The sequence below is a fragment of the Schistocerca nitens genome, chromosome 7 (genome assembly GCF_023898315.1).
Source record: "Schistocerca nitens isolate TAMUIC-IGC-003100 chromosome 7, iqSchNite1.1, whole genome shotgun sequence".
NCBI lineage: Eukaryota > Metazoa > Arthropoda > Insecta > Orthoptera > Acrididae > Schistocerca > Schistocerca nitens.
The window spans coordinates 386,158,976-386,175,693 of NC_064620.1; the positions used below are offsets into that span (position 1 = coordinate 386,158,976).

The window sequence follows — 16,718 nt, forward strand, 5'->3', positions numbered from 1 at the left end:
ATATTATACTAGAACTGACATGTGATTACATTTTCAGGCAATTGGGGTGCATAGATCCTGAGAAATCAGTGCCCAGAACAACCACCTCTGGCCGTAATAACGGCCTTGATACACCTGGGCAGTCAGTCAAACAGAGCTTGGATGGCTTGTACAGGTACAGCTGCCCATGTAGCTTCAACACGGTACCACAGTTCATCAAGAGTAGTGACTGGCGTATTGTGACGAGCCAGTTGCTCGGCCACCATTGACCAGACGTTTTAAATTGGTGAGGGATCTGAGAATGTGCTGGCCAGGACAGCAGTCGAACATTTTCTGTATCCAGAAAGGCCCGTACAGGACCTGCAACATGCGGTCGTGCATTATCCTGCTGAAATGTAGGGTTTCGCAGGGATCGCATGAAGGGTAGAGCCACGGGTCGTAACACATTTGAAATGTGACGCCCACTGTTCAAAGTGCCATCAATGCGAATAAGAGATGACCGAGACGTGTAACCAATGGCACCCCATACCATCACGCCGGGTGATACGCCAGTATGGCGATAACGAATACACGCTTCCAATGTGCGTTCAACGCGATGTCGCCAAACACGGATGCGACCATCATGATGCTGTAAACAGAACCTGGGTTTATCCGAAAAAATGACGTTTTGCCATTCGTGCACCCAGGTTCTGCTAACAGTCATTGGATCTCGACCAACGCGAGCAGTAATGTTGCGATACGATAAACCGCAATCGCGATAGGCTACAATCCGACCTTAATCAAAGTCGGAAACGTGATGGTATGCATTTCTCCTCCTTACACGAGGCATCACAGCAACGTTTCACCAGGCAACGCCGGTCAACTGCTGTTTCTGTATGAGAAATCCGTTGGAACTTTCCTCATGTCAGCACGTTGTAGGTGTCGCCACCGGCGCCAACCTTGTGTGAATGCTCTGAAAAACTGATCATTTGCATATCACAGCATCTCCTTCCTGTCGGTTAAATTTCGCGTCTGTTGCACGTCAACTTCGTGGTGTAGCAATTTTAATCGCCAGTAGTGTAGAATAGGACAAGTTAGCAGATCTACTAGCAGGAGACATAAGGGGAAGGGAGATGGCACCAGCACAGAACAAATGCCTGTGGACATTGGGGTCAGCCAAGACAACGATTTTAGGTTAAATTCAGAATTCAGATAATAGCATGAAAGGAATTTAAATTGACAGCGGTTCCCAATTCATTTTATAGTGGTAGAGTCAAAAATGATGTCAACATATTTGGGGAGGGACGGGGCGGGGCAATAAAATGAAGTAAATGTCTTCTACATCTACATCTACATACATACTCAGCAATCCACCATACGGTGCGTGGCGGAGGGTACCTCGTACCACAACTAGCATCTTCTCTCCCTGTTCCACTCCCAAATAGAACGAGGGAAAAATGACTGCCTATATACCTCTGTACGAGCCCAAATCTCTCTTATCTTTGTGGTCTTTCCGGGAAATATAAGTTGGCGGCAGTAAAATTGTATTGCAGTCAGCCTCAAATGCTGGTTCTCTAAATTTCCTCAGTAGCGATTCACGAAAAGAACGCCTCCTTTCCTCCAGAGACCCCCACCCGAGTTCCTGAAGCATTTCCGTAACATTCACGTGATGATCAAACCTATCAGTAACAAATCTAGCAGCCCGCCTTTGAATTGCTTCTATGTCCTCCCTCAATCCGTCCTGATAGGGATCCCAAACGGTCGAGCAGTACTCAAGAATAGGTCGTATTAGTGTTTTATAAGCGGTCTCCTTTACAGATGAACCACATCGTCCCAAAATTCTACCAATGAACCGAAGACGACTATCCGCCTTCCCCACAACTGCCATTACATGCTTGTCCCACTTCATATCGCTCTGCAATGCTACGCCCAAATATTTAATCTACGTGTCTGTGTCAAGCGCTACACTACTAATGGAGTATCAAACATTACGGGATTCTTTTTCCTACTCATCTGCATTAATTTACATTTATCTATATTTAGAGTTAGCTGCCATTCTTTACACCAATCACAAATCCTGTCCAAGTCATCTAGTATCATCCTACAGTCACTCAACGACAACACCACAGCATCATCAGCAAACAGCCGCACATTGCTATTCACCCTATCCAAAAGATCATTTATGTAGATAGAAAACAACAGCGGACCTACCACACTTCCCTGGGGCACTCCAGATGATACCCCCACCTCCGATGAACACTCACCATCGAGGACAACGTACTGGGTTCTATTACTTAAGATATTTGCATGATCTTAGTAATTGAAAAAAAAGACGATTTTATTCTTCTGTCCGAAACCGATAGTAATAAGACTGATTATAAATCAGCTGTATATTCATGTAACTCCAATATGGAGAAAGGAGATGTTACGTTAAGAAAAGAATATAAATACAAAATTGTAGAAATAATTAAATTCTGTGTAGATCAGGGTATAGAAGCATGTGTAAGTAGGCTGTTTAGGTTTTTATGTTGGTAACGCCATGTAGCACTCTATGTGAAAATCACTGACTGTGCTGTGTGCAGTCTGAGGCTGGTCGGCATTGTTGCAATAGTCGCTATTGTAGCGTTGGGCAGTTGGCTGTTAACAGTGCGTAGCGTTGTGCAGTTGGAGGTGAGCCGCCAGCAGTGATGGATGTGGGGAGAGAGATGGCGGAGTTTTGAGAGCGGATGATCTGGACGTGCGTCCATCAGAGACAGTAAATTTGTAAGACTGGATGCCATGAACTGATATATATATTATGACTTTTGAACACTATTAAGGTAAATACATTTGCTAACTATGCCTATCAGTAGTTAGTCCCTTCAGTAGTTTGAATCTTTTATTTAGCTGGCAGTAGTGGCGCTTGCTGTATTGCAGTAGTTCGAGTGTCGAAGATTTTTGTGAGGTAAGTGATTCATGAAATGTATAGGTCACTGTTAGTCAGGGTCAATCTTTTGTAGGGATTTTTGAAAGTCAGATTGCGTTGCGCTAAAAATATTGTGTGTCAGTTTAGTGTTGATCAGAATAAGTAAAGAGCGAAATGTCTGAGTATGTTCACTTCTGCTCAGCTGTTTCAAAACCAAATAACGTAAGGGGTTTACCAGCACAGTAATTGAATAATTTTTCTAAGGGGACGTTTCACATGTGTCTGTGAGTTAATATTGGAAAATGTAAGGCCTCTGATTCTTTATCACACAGGCCTCCAGTGATCAAAGGGAAATTTTCATGAAAAACTTTAAGCCGGCCGAAGTGACCGAGCGGTTCTAGGCGCTACAGTCTGGAACAGCGCGACCGCTACGGTCGCAGGCTCGAATACTGCCTCGGGCATGGATGTGTGTGATGTTCTTAGGTTAGTTGGGTTTAAGTAGTTCTAAGTCCTAGCGGACTGATGACCTGAGAAGGTAAGTCCCATAGTGCTCAGAGCCATTTGAACCAAAAACTTCAATTTATTATTGTGCTGTCTGTCAGGCAGCATGTGGCATAGCGCTGTACATCGCTCTACAGATATCATACGATAGCTAGCTTCATATACTCGTATGTGATGAGTCACTTTTTTGCCACCACAAATGTGTCTTGCATGAGGCAGCCAGCAGATTCAGCCGTGTGTGTGCCGCTACTATGGAAGCAACAAACTATTACATTGGTAGAAGTTAAATTACACCTTTGCCATATGTCAACTTGGATGAAACTCAGTACAGCATTTTGTGGTGTCAATAGCCAACAATAATATTAATTGCAGACTTACATCCAGAGAAATACACAAATTCAACTAAAACACAGAGTTAAGATTTTCTAAATTAATTTTTCCAACATTATGGTTTCTCTTAAATGATGATTATTTTGTTTTGTTTTATTGTTTGAGTGAATGAGGACTAGATGAGGTACATTTGCGACGTTTGAATCTTTCCAACAGTAAGTAACTGCGTGTACAAGAGTGAGAGAACGTGGATATTAATGTTTCTTATGTAAGTCTCATACATCAGGGAAATTATGAATTAGAGAGAAATCAGCTTAAGGTATTTTTAATATTATGACATGTTTCAGTAGTTCAGTCATTTAGAGAGGGAGTTACTTGCTTTAATACTGTAAAAATGTAGCAACTACAAGTTACTGTGAAATTTAGAAGATTTAAACATATTAGAAAGTAATGAAGTCTTCTCGGGTTATTAGCCGAGTCAAGGCGTCGTTCTGCGGCAACGTTTCAACAAGTTTCCTACTTGTCATCTTCAGGTGAGGGTGATAAGTAGGAAACTTGCTGAAACGTTGCAGCACAACGACGCCTTCACTCGGCTGATAACCCGAGAAGACATCGTCGAGATTCGCCGAGAAAGTCTAAATTTGCATATAATGGAAGTTAACTACAAACGTAAATGACGATTATGCAAATTCTTGAATTTTTTCTATGCAAACTGTGATTTTATTCTGAATACCTAAAATTCCGTGTGCCCACATGTGCAACTTTAACCGAGAACTGATAGAGAGAGGTGAACATTTGACAATAGAAAGCTTTGTGTATTTTCTGTATCAGGTCGATGTGGAAACCGTAAACTAGCTACAGAATTGTGATTCTTCTTGTGGAAGTCATATTACCAACTACAAATTGCACAGACTGGGTGGCATAAATTTATACTGGAAGTGACAATTTAATGAAGATTTTTTCAACTTTTTTTGCTCATTTTGTACGCCGTCGAGTCTTACAGCTGTTTTAGTCTAGGAATATTATATGCCATGTCAGAGCAAACTCTAAGTGGAAGAGGGTTATATAACGAACCGCTTCAAAGAGGAAGTAATTATTTATTTGTGGCCATTTTAATATAAATTTATTGAAGGAATCTGACATTAAAGGTGATCCAGAAATGCTGTTAGTAACTTATAATTTAGGATCGGTCATAAATTTCCCTATCAGAGTTGCTCGAGATAGAAATAACCTTGTAGAAAATGTATTCGTACAACAAGCGAACGGTCGCAGGTTCGAATCCTGCCTCGGGCATGGATGTGTGTGATGTCCTTAGGTTAGTTAGCTTTAAGTAGTTCTAAGTTCAAGGGACTGATGACCACAGATGTTAAGTCCCATAGTGCTCAGAGCCATTTGAACAACAAGCGAAAGTTACCTGCCTATTCTGTCGTTATTGGATAGTGTTATCACGACCAAGCAGTTCATTAAGTGTTTTTTTATCCCGAAACCATTCGTAATAGAGCATACGTCCATATGAAGCTTTCTCCTTGAAAAGAGCGTTCTGTTATATCCCTGATGTTGACTATTTCTCATTGGAAACACTGTGTGGGCTATTACATTTCAAATGAGAGAACTGACCTCATATTTTGTCAAAACACTGGTTGTGTGATTTATTGTACAAGAAGCAACTTTCATAAAGTTCTGATTACTAGTTTTTAGTTGCGTTAAATTGTGAACTAGACAAACTGCCTGCTGTGTAAATCAAGAACCTTATATCGGTTTTCAGTGAATTGCAATTCATTTTGAAGTTGAGTGTCTGGTGTGTATACCAATAACACAACAATAATTAGTATGAGTTTTGAAAACATTTATCTCAACTATTATGCATAAATATCATTATAATTAAGTTTACTTTACATAGGTTTGAACCTCTTTTTATTACATAACGATTTCAGTTTTAATTTTCATACAGCCCCTTGTCTGAATTGTGGAAAAAATTATTAAATAATAAATACACACCAAAAATGGTTCAAATGGCTCTGAGCACTATGGGACTTAACATCTATGGTCATCAGTCCCCAGAACTACTTAAATCTAACTAACCTAAGGACTTCACACGCTTCGATGCCCGAGGCAGGATTCGAACCTGCGACCGTAGCAGTCGCGCGGTTCCGGACTGAGCGCCTACAACCGCTCGGCCACCACGGCCGACAAATACACACATCAATAAAAGTTTTGCATCACCTCGGCTCCGAGAGTTCCGGAATCTGTACATAAAATTGGAATAGAGATCAACATAAACATCATTTCCGACATTTTTATACCTCATGAAAACCACAAACTGAATGTTGTACCACCATACAGAGAGACCATCAGAGGTGGTGGTCCAGATTGCTGTACACACCGGTACCTCTAATACCCAGAAGCACGTCCTCTTGCATTGATGCAAACCTGTATTCGTCGTAGCACACTATCCACTAGTTCGTCAAGGCACTGTTGGTCCATATTGTCCCACTCCTCAAGTGGTTGGTGGGTCACGTCGTCCACAAACAACCCTTTTCAATCTATCCCAGGCGTGTTGGATAGGGTTCATGTAAGGAGAATATGCTGGCCACTCTAGTCGAGCGCTGTCGTTATCTAGAAGGAAGTCATTCACAAGACGCGCACGATGGGAGCGCTAATTGTCGACCATGAACACGAATGCCCCACCAGTATGCTGCCGATATGGTTGCACTATCCGTCGGAGGATGGCGTTCACGTATCGTACAGCCACTACGGCACCTTGCATGAATGTGACCGCCAACGGCGTACATCGGCTCCACATAATGCCACCCCAAAACAGCAGGGGATCTCCACCTTGCTGCACTCGCTGGAAAGTGTGTCTAAGGCGTTCAGCCTGACCGGATTGCCTCCAAATACCTCTCCGACGATTGTCTGCTTAAAGGCATAAGCGACACTCATCGGTGAAGAGAACGTGATGCCTGTCCTGAGCGGTCCATTCGGCATGTTGTTGCGCCCATCTGTACCGCGCTGCACGTTGTCGTGGTTGCAAAGATGGACGTCGGGAGTGAAGATGCACATCATGCGGCCTATTGCGCACAGTTTGACTCGTGACAGGACGTCCTGTGGCTGCACAAAAAGCGTTATTCAACATGGTGGCGTTGCTGTCAGGGTTCCTCCGAGCCATAATTCGTAGGTAGCGGTCATCCACTGCAGTAGTAACCCTTGGGCTGTCATCGACAGTTCCTGTCTCTCTGTCTCCCGTCCATGTCCGATCAACATCGCTTTGGTTCACTCCGAGATGCCTGAACACTTCCCTTGTTGAGAGCCCTTCCTGGCACAAAGTAACAACGCTGACGCGATCGAACTGCGTTATTGACCGTCTAGGCATGGTTGAACTACAAACACGAGCCGTGTACCTCTTTCCTGGTGGAATGACTGGAACTGATCGGCTGTCCGACCCCCTCCGTCTAACAGGCGCTACCCATGCATGGTTGTTTACATATTTGGTCAGGTTTAGTGGCATCTCTGAACATTCAAAGGGACTGTGTCTGTGATACAATATCCACAGTCAACGTCTATCTTCAGGAGTTCTGGGAACCGGGATGATGCAAAACGTTTTTTGATGTGTGTATTTACGCTAGCGGTGTAATTTGGTTGCGATGGGTTGCCGCCCGCCGTCCAACATGAAAATAGGGCTCGCAGCGTTCTGTTGCCTAATATGACGAATGCAGCCAGCGGGTTTTTCCGCTGTGTCTATTTACTTTTATTTCTTTTGCAGGCATTCTACTGAAGATACCACAGGAACGTTTACTAATATTTGTTTCAAATCAAATGCTGAACAATTGGCATTAATTTTATTCCCCTTAAAATAGAATTTTTTCGAAAAAATACAAAACGTGATTAAAATTACATTAAATTAAAGTTCTAAACATTATCACCTCAAACTACCCAATGCTATTCTCGTTTATCACTTCATTTTGGAATTTTATTTTGAATGGTTTTTCAGCAACGAATCTCAGATTCGGGCAATTTTATTGATTTACTATAACTTTGACTTTTAAGTACCTGGAAGTGTACCCTTACATCGTCAGTGCACGTAAGGAGAGACTTACATCTCGAGTTGCTCTCTACAACTAACACACTACAATGTACAGAAGGTGCGCAGAAATACGGAAACACAAGATATTACAATGTCTAATAGGGTTTAGGAGACCGTTGTATTCGAAACAGCGTCCAGGCGTCTCAGAATGATTAATACTAATATTGTATGGTTTTCAACGGCATCTTACACCCTTCTTCCTGCAAAGTAATGGCAAGTTCAGTTAAATGTGATGGAATGAAATTGCGATGGAATGCATTTCTCTCCAAAATAGACTGTAAAGGCTCACTAACATTGAGATACGGTAATTCATCCTCGTGCACGCAAAACAAATCACGGATGGCTCGAACTGTGTGAACGGAGGCCCTGTGGTCTTCCGGTCATTGAGACAAGAAGATTGTACGACGGGACAGACCTGGTCAGCCTAAATCGTCACATAAGCCTTGGCAGTAGTGCGACATTGCAGAGTAACCATGGAGCCTATGGAATACCGCGACATGGTTGCCCAAATCGCCACCGAACAGCCATCATGTTTAACTCTCAGGACGTTAACTCGATCAGAAGTTCGAAACAGTGTGAAACAAGACTCATTTGATCAAATAACATTCTTCCATTGCTCCATAATCTAGGTTTTATGGCTTAGGAACACGTTTTCCCGTTACAGGCATTTGCATTACTGATGAGTGCTTTCGTAATCCCAACCCACTATGCCATTCGCCGCTTCTGGAGCCTCGTTTGTGTTGTTTTGATGCTGACAGCGTTCAGAAGTGCGACATTCATTACTGCAGAGAGTTATGCAGCTGTCCTCTTATTTTTCATTACGATCCTTAGTTATAGGCGTACGGCGGTTCTCCGACAAAAACCCTATTGTCGTCCTTAAGTAAACAAAAAGCACAGTTGTCATAGCTACCTTAAATGTTTAATAACTACCACCACCAACATAGGGCACTATTTACAGATTTAAGAAATTGATTAAAATTTTGTCAATGTTTCCCCATTATTCACTAAATACCCTTGTTTTTCAGGACGATACACCACACCAACAAACACGCAGCAGGCCCACGTTTTTACTGAAACGAACGTATCACCCACACTTTGAGTATGTTACGTAAGAATCAGCTCCTCTAACTCTATATGATTATACTGGGCTTGTAAAAACCGAAGATGGTAACTATCTACTGATGAAGGTATGTACTTCGCTAAGATGCCCCACACATGAGCCGCCACCACCAGGATAAGAATAAGAGAGTGGAAGCTACTCACATTATTGAAGAATTATATATATATATATATATATATATATATATATATATATATATATATATATATCTTCCGTTCTACGAACAGTGTACTCCTATTCCTTGCACCATACACTGCAGAGTGCGAGTGCTTGGCTTGATGTCACCAAAGGTCGTGGTTCAAATGGCTCTGAACACTATGGGACTTAACATCTGAGGTTCAAGATTTCCTAGAAGAAAGAACACAACATGTCATTCTTAACGGTTCAAAATCTGCAGATGTAGAGGTAATTTCGGGAGTACCGCAAGGAAGCGTGATAGGACCTTTATTGTTTACAATGTACATAAATGACTTAGTTGACAACATCGGTAGCTCCGTGAGGCTATTTGCAGATGACACGGTTGTCTACAAGAAAGTAGCAACATCAGAAGACTCGTACGTACTCCAGGAAGACCTGCAGAGGATTAATGAATGGTGCGACAGCTGGCAGCTTTCCCTAAACGTAGATAAATGTAATATAATGCGCATACATAGGGGCAGAAATCCATTCCAGTACGATTATGCCATAGGTGGTAAATCATTGGAAGCGGTAACGACCGTAAAATACTTAGGAGTTACTATCCGGAGCGATCTGAAGTGGAATGATCACATAAAACAAATAGTGGGAAAAGCAGGCGCCAGGTTGAGATTCATAGGAAGAATTCTAAGAAAATGTGACTCATCGACGAAAGAAGTAGCTTACAAAACGCTTGTTCGTCCGATTCTTGAGTATTGCTCATCAGTATGGGACCCTTACCAGGTTGGATTAATAGAAGAGATAGACATGATCCGGCGAAAAGCAGCGCGATTCGTCATGGGGACATTTAGTCAGCGCGAGAGCGTTACGGAGATGCTGAACAAGCTCCAGTGGCGGACACTTCAAGAAAGGCGTTACGCAATACGGAGAGGTTTATTATCGAAATTACGAGAGAGCACATTCCGGGAAGAGATGGGCAACATATTACTACCGCCCACATATATCTCGCGTAATGATCACAACGAAAAGATCCGAGAAATTAGAGCAAATACGGAGACTTACAAGCAGTCGTTCTTCCCACGCACAATTCGTGAATGGAACAGGGAAGGGGGGATCAGATAGTGGTACAATAAGTACCCTCCGCCACACACCGTAAGGTGGCTCGCGGAGTATAGATGTAGATGTAGATGTAGGTCATCAGTCCCCTAGAACGTAGAACTACTTAAACCTAACTAACCTAAGGACATCACACACATCCATGCCCGAGGAAGGATTCGAACCTGCGACCGTAGCAGTCGCGCGGTTCCGGACTGAAGCGCCTAGAACCGCTCAGCCACCGCGGCCGGCAAAGGTCGTGGAAACAGGGCGACAATCACTTCTTTATTTAAAACAGAAAAATGCAACATGACCTCTCTAGCGACGTATTCAAAGTGCTTGCGTCCGTACTGCTCTCGCCACAGCTGCCGATTGGTGCTCTCGCCACTGTAGCGCTCTGGTTGGCTGGTTCCGACACGCGCGCGGGGGGCATCGCACCTGGACAAATGGAATATTAATGGCACAGGCCTAACACTGCTATGACCGGCAAGGAGGGCAAGGGGGGGGGGGGTTCCACCTCTCCTCCATCCTTCTCACCAGTCACCAGCCCAGTTCCTTGGGGGCAGATAGGCGAGGTGTCTGAACCTGAAGCCAGCCTCGATGAGCGAGATCTCTCCGTACGAATCTCGATTTAAAAAAAAAATAAAAAATAAGTAAAAAAAAATAAAAAAAAATAAAGTGGTGATGCATTCAACCACTTCCCTTCCACTAGTCCTATGTATTCGAGTAGACCGCATGCAGGAATTTTCATTCCTCCTTGTCACTTGTGTGATAAAAAGATCCAAACACTTGTGCCATGCATCTGCCAGTGCAGTGCGTCCATATGTCCTCCCCAAATCACACACCCTGGTCCCCTCTACTGCCAAATGATACATTTTTCTCATTAGCATGGAATATTTCTTACATTGTCTGCATTTTTTTTTGTGAACGAGTAATGATGGTAGAGCATTTAGGTCTGCCTATTAAGATGTCAGTCCATTCATTTATTTACGCACAAAACTCAGGGAAGAATGTTGTCTGCCATTGCGTAATTTGCTTCTGAATTAAAGTGCCTGAAGGCGTGCTACCGGTTTAGTACAGTCAATGGGGCTCATACAGATAAAGAAAAAAGAGTGGTCTCACTCATTACGGACTGGTTGTGCTACATCAGTCATACATTTTATATGAAAAACAATAAGAAGACGAATTAAAAAGCAATTTATTTTTTATTCAAAAACTTCACAGCGCAGATTAATAAGAGGTGGGTCATCTATTTGTTTTAATATACGAGGGTCGCTCTTTCGTGGATGGCACCGTTTTCCCTATATTCTCACCTTTATCGGGTTCTCCATTAAAAATTCAACCATCGACATATTCGTAGCTGTACGATGCAGTAGTAATATCATCTGTCTTTCCTATCCCAGCCTAACACATTTATTGAAAAACAAAAGACGGAACTTACGATGCTGGATCTCTATCAGTAAAACTATCGTTTTAGATTCCAATTTTGTCGTTGCGGTCATTTTGCAAGACGTATGTGAGAGGAAGTGGTATGCTTTCTCGTAACATTTAGGGGAAGCCGTAAAGAGATCACCTTTCAACCCTCTTTTGCTGCAGTATTGCTCATCCCCCACCCATACCCATTTCCTCAACATGCACGAATCTCCCAATCTTCGATGTATAGGTTTTGTATGTATCTGAAGTTGAAATATGATCGGCCTATAATTGTTAACACATCTTGGTGCTTTGGAAAAATGTCTTTATCATTTTAATCATTTTGTGAGACATGTGTGTGATGCTGTGATCAGTTGAAAACGTGTTTTATAATACACATGATGGACTGTGTCATAACAGTATTATCGATTTTAGCTCCTATTCGACGCTCGCAGCGGTCTAGCAAAAGCTGGTGTCATGGCCAAGGAAGCCTTACTGCTGCACCTTTAGTACACCAGGACTGCACAAAGCAAATCTGAAACGCGACACGTACAATTCGTTCCTGTAAATGATTGTCAATACATATGTCTCTGTACATATCCTAATTCGTTATTCGTATTCCAATGATCATGTACTAGATATACGATGGGAGCGGCATAATGGTATCAGATTCCTAGTTACAGTTACGCGTTTTGCAAGAAATACATAGTCTTTTTTCAAATGGGATATACCAATATAATGCGATTCTAATAGCGTCACAGAACTGGCAACACACACTATTAATTGGATCAGTTTCATTTATGCCATCCCTGTGCTGATCATCCACAGTAAGTTACACACAATTCAGAGCAACTGTCAGAGTACTAGAGGTTGTAAGCTTTATCCACGGTATTGTTCATTTCCCCTCCCCCAACCCCAACCACCAAAGTGCTATTCTAGAGTTGACTGATCATAATATCGTATTCTGACTAAAGCAGGCTTTTACGTGAGGGCTGTGCACTTACATGGAGTGTTGTTTATATTATCAGTAAACAAACTCACCAGTGTGATTCTTGAGTTTCTCCCGGCGTATTTGATAATCAAAATATCCACGGGTGTACTGCCGGTCTACAGTGTCCAACGGGCACAATATTTCGGCGATCATACATGTCGCCATCATCAGGTGAACTGACGGACTGAGCTCCTGTGAACGTGCCGGCACGGAGATCCGTACACATAGGGCGCGCACTATCTCTGACGCAGAGAGTCTACCCCAGGAATTGGAACATCTGAGAACTGTATTTCGAAAAAATGGGTACTCAGAGTGGCAGATTCAACGTGCTCTCCACCCAACCACTACAGCACAACCTGTGGAGATGGATGAAATCACGAGGGAGGAGGTAGGCACTGCGTTTATCCCATATACAGGCGCACTCTCGGGGAAAATTGGCCGCATTTTGAAGAAACACCGGGTCGGAACTGTGTTTTGTCCTCCGAATAAAACTCGTGCACTGGTGGGGAGCGCCAAAGATGACCTCGGTTTGAGGAAGACCGGCGTGTACCAGATTCCGTGTCAATGTGGCAAGTCGTATATTGGTCAGACGATGCGTACCGTCGAGGATCGATGCCGTGAACACCAGAGGCAGACTGATATATCCGAGCAAGTCGGCGGTCGCTGAACATTGTTTGTCGGAAAATCACGCTATGGAGTATGAACGCACGAGGATTCTGGTACAGACGTCGAGATACTGGGACAGCGTTGTTAGAGAGGCCATCGAAATTCGCACCAATGACGACCTCATAAACCGTGACTGTGGCTATAATCTTAGCAAGGCTTGGGAACCAGCGATTGGGTTAATCAAGAGTAAATCGAGCAAAAAAATGGTTCAAATGGCTCTGAGCACTATGGGACTTAACATCTATGGTCATCAGTCCCCTAGAACTTAGAACTACTTAAACCTAACTAACCTAAGGACATCACACACATCCATGCCCGAGGCAGGATTCGAACCTGCGACCGCAGCAGTCGCGCGGTTCCGGACTGAGCGCCTTAACCGCGAGACCACCGCGGCCGGCGTAAATCGAGCAAATGTATAGTTGTGACGACCACGGTGGACAGAGCTATTACACCGACGTCATCTCAGACGCCGTCGCAATCTGTTCCACCGCGCGACCGTGGCGCGGGGCGCGGACGGCGGAATGAGCGTGCCGCGGGCGGAGGGTATTTAAATCGGCCGCAGTTCACCTGATGATGGCGACATGTATGATCGCCGAAATATTGTGCCCGTTGGACACTGTAGACCGGTAGTACACCCGTGGATATTTTGATTAAACTCACCAGTGTTTACACGTAGGTTGGAATTGTAGTGTTGGAGACACAGGTGAGATGCGCAAGTGATTTGAGGCTGTTCACCGGCCGCACTTAAGTCGATCTCTCAACTCTTAGTTTTTCAGTTACTTCCCTTAAAACTCCAGCAAATGAATCTAACATATGCACTCTACTTCCGCTCACTCCATATGCTTCCCGCTAGGTAGTTTCCGGCAGTTAACTTTTCCAGTGACTCTGTAGGGAATATCTAGTCGTATTTTAGTGCAACTGTTTCAATAACATTCAGATCTATTACACCACCAGTCACCGTTTATCGACAGGTTCCCATGTAGTTCGCTAATGCCTTCCTGTAGACAACTCCATCGTCTGCAAAGATGTTACATATAAACGAATACCCACACAAGCGAAGTTTATTTCATTTCAGTATTATCGATTACCCATATATCCCACTCTCACGTGTTGAATGAGTAAATAATGATTGCCTGTATACCTCCATACATACTATAACCCACCATTATGTTTTCAGGAGAAATAAATCGTCTTTCCTGAAGTTTTTTATCTGTTACATATTCGAGTGAAGTATATCAACCTATACGATCCTAGTAGCACCCACATGATGAATTTGCTTCAAGTAACCAGCCACGAACATAAACAGATGTCGACCCCCACGACTGGTAGATGGCAACTCTCTTTGGTAGGGTGTATACAGGGTGAATTACCTGAAGCCTACACCGCATATATTGCAGAAATCGAAAGTGCTATTGATGTGCAGCTTACTCAGGTTGAATTGTTAGCCAATCAACAGATTGTAATAATACTTAGAAGGCGTATATTTTGTGCAAACTGTTTTTAAATGCAACAGTGTCTGTTGACATTAACATGTTAAAAGTAGGGTAAATTAGGATGTCAGTGGTGTTTACTGCAGGATTCTGCTGCAAGTCATTCACGAGATACCCTATTTTGAAAAGTTCTGACACTGACACTTGTACAATACTTGTGGTACCACACACTAAAGAACGAAACAAGTGCATACACTAGTTATTCTGACCAGTAACTAGTCACAGTTTGAACAGTTTGAATATCACAATTTGCATTCAAAATTACCACCGGCAGCAGAAGTACAAGCTTGCAGTCCTGTATGGAATGACTGCTGCACACGTGCTAGAACTTCAGCGGAGATGTCCAAGCATGCTGCAGTAATACGTGTTTGCACATCATCGGCTGTAGTTGGTATGTCCTTGTAGAAACGTCTTTCAGCTTTCCCCACAGAAAAAAGTCTACAGCTGTCAAATCCAGGGACTGGGCTAGCAACGTACAGGTCGTCTGGGTCCAATCCAACGATTTGGAAACAATTTGTCAAGACATGCCGTAGTACGCCGTGCACTATAAGCTGGACAGCCATCATGTTAGTACCACAGGTTTCTCCTAGTCTGCAGAGGAAAGTCTTCTAGCATCTATGGAAGATGGGCTGTTAGAAGATGCATTCAGTGTTCCATATATGAAAGACAGACCTATGAGCTGAAGGGTCACTATCCTACACCACATTTTAACCCTCCATGGACGCTGACATTCCGCCTGGAGAAGCCAGTAGGAATCGTCAACAGACTAACATTGCATGTTTTGGCGGTTTACCTGGGAATAATTGCTAAATATGGTATCATCACTAAACAAGAAAGATGATACATCTTCAGAATCCTGTGTTAATGCCTATGTATAGAAGTTAACACTATTCTCATAACCGTTGTCATGCAGCTGTTGATGGAGAGAGATGTGATAGGGATTGAACCTATTTCGATCGGGAATGCATAGGATACTAGCTGACTCATGCCACTTCCTTGTGCGATAGTGCAGCAGCTAATACGTGGATCACCTGCAACAGCAGCAAGAACATTAATTTCCCTCTCTTTTGCTGTCACTTTTTTCCTTCTCTTACGTTGTCTAGGTGTTACATTACCACTTTTACGTAACTGGTTGAAGAAACTGATTAATAATTGCCAACATGGTCGATATCTATTAGCATCTTGCGGCATACACCGTATAAGAACGAAATGCATTGTTCCTACACTCTCTATACAAGTATGAGCAAGTCGATTTTTCATGCGCTGGTAAATCCCGTCATCCACTCACAACCTACTGCTTGGACTGTCACACAATGACTGACTAATAATTCGCAAAGCACTCAAGGAACACATAAGCACACTTTAAGCAAACAAAACAACATCGTATCTAGCAACTATGCAGGTCGAATGGCACAAAATGTGTAAGTATGGGAACGTTGCACAATACAATATCTCATGAACGACTCGCACTACACTCCTGTAAAAAACACCAATTACATTATAATTTACCCTACTTTTAGACTGTTAATGTCAATAGGCATTGTTCTATGTAAAAAGTGTACATTTGCATGAGAAATACGCTTTCTACGTATTATTACAATCTGTTTACTGGCTAAATGAGCCGCTGACTACCAACCCATTCCGTGAAAACAGCACATCACTAGCACTTTCCACTTGCGTAATATTTGCGATGGAAGTTTTAGGTGATTCACCCTGTACATAAACCCAGCAGTCCACCCATGTTGTTGGTATTCAGCTGCCAAATCGATGTTACTGCTCACCAGTACGTATCATTTAACCACCAATGAGTCTATGCGAGTTACTGGTGGGATAGCACCTGACAATAACTCATGCCTATGCATTCCTGCCTTTGACAGTAGGAGCTTCAGTGCACGAATATTCATTGTGTTTGATGTTGCTACATTAAAGTAAACAGCTCGAGCAGGTATTTCCAAAACATCAAAGTATCATGAACACAAGTGCTTTGTAGAATGTGATAAGCGCTGCAGTGGACAGTCTAAGTCAGTGCTGAG

At 43.0% G+C, this 16,718-nt stretch overlaps 1 protein-coding gene across 1 annotated transcript in view; it reads right to left on the bottom strand.

Moving 5' to 3' along the window:
* The window catches only part of LOC126195251 (uncharacterized), a 137,484-nt gene that overhangs the window by 40,286 nt on the left and 80,480 nt on the right, over nt 1–16,718 (bottom strand). The window lies entirely within an intron of this gene.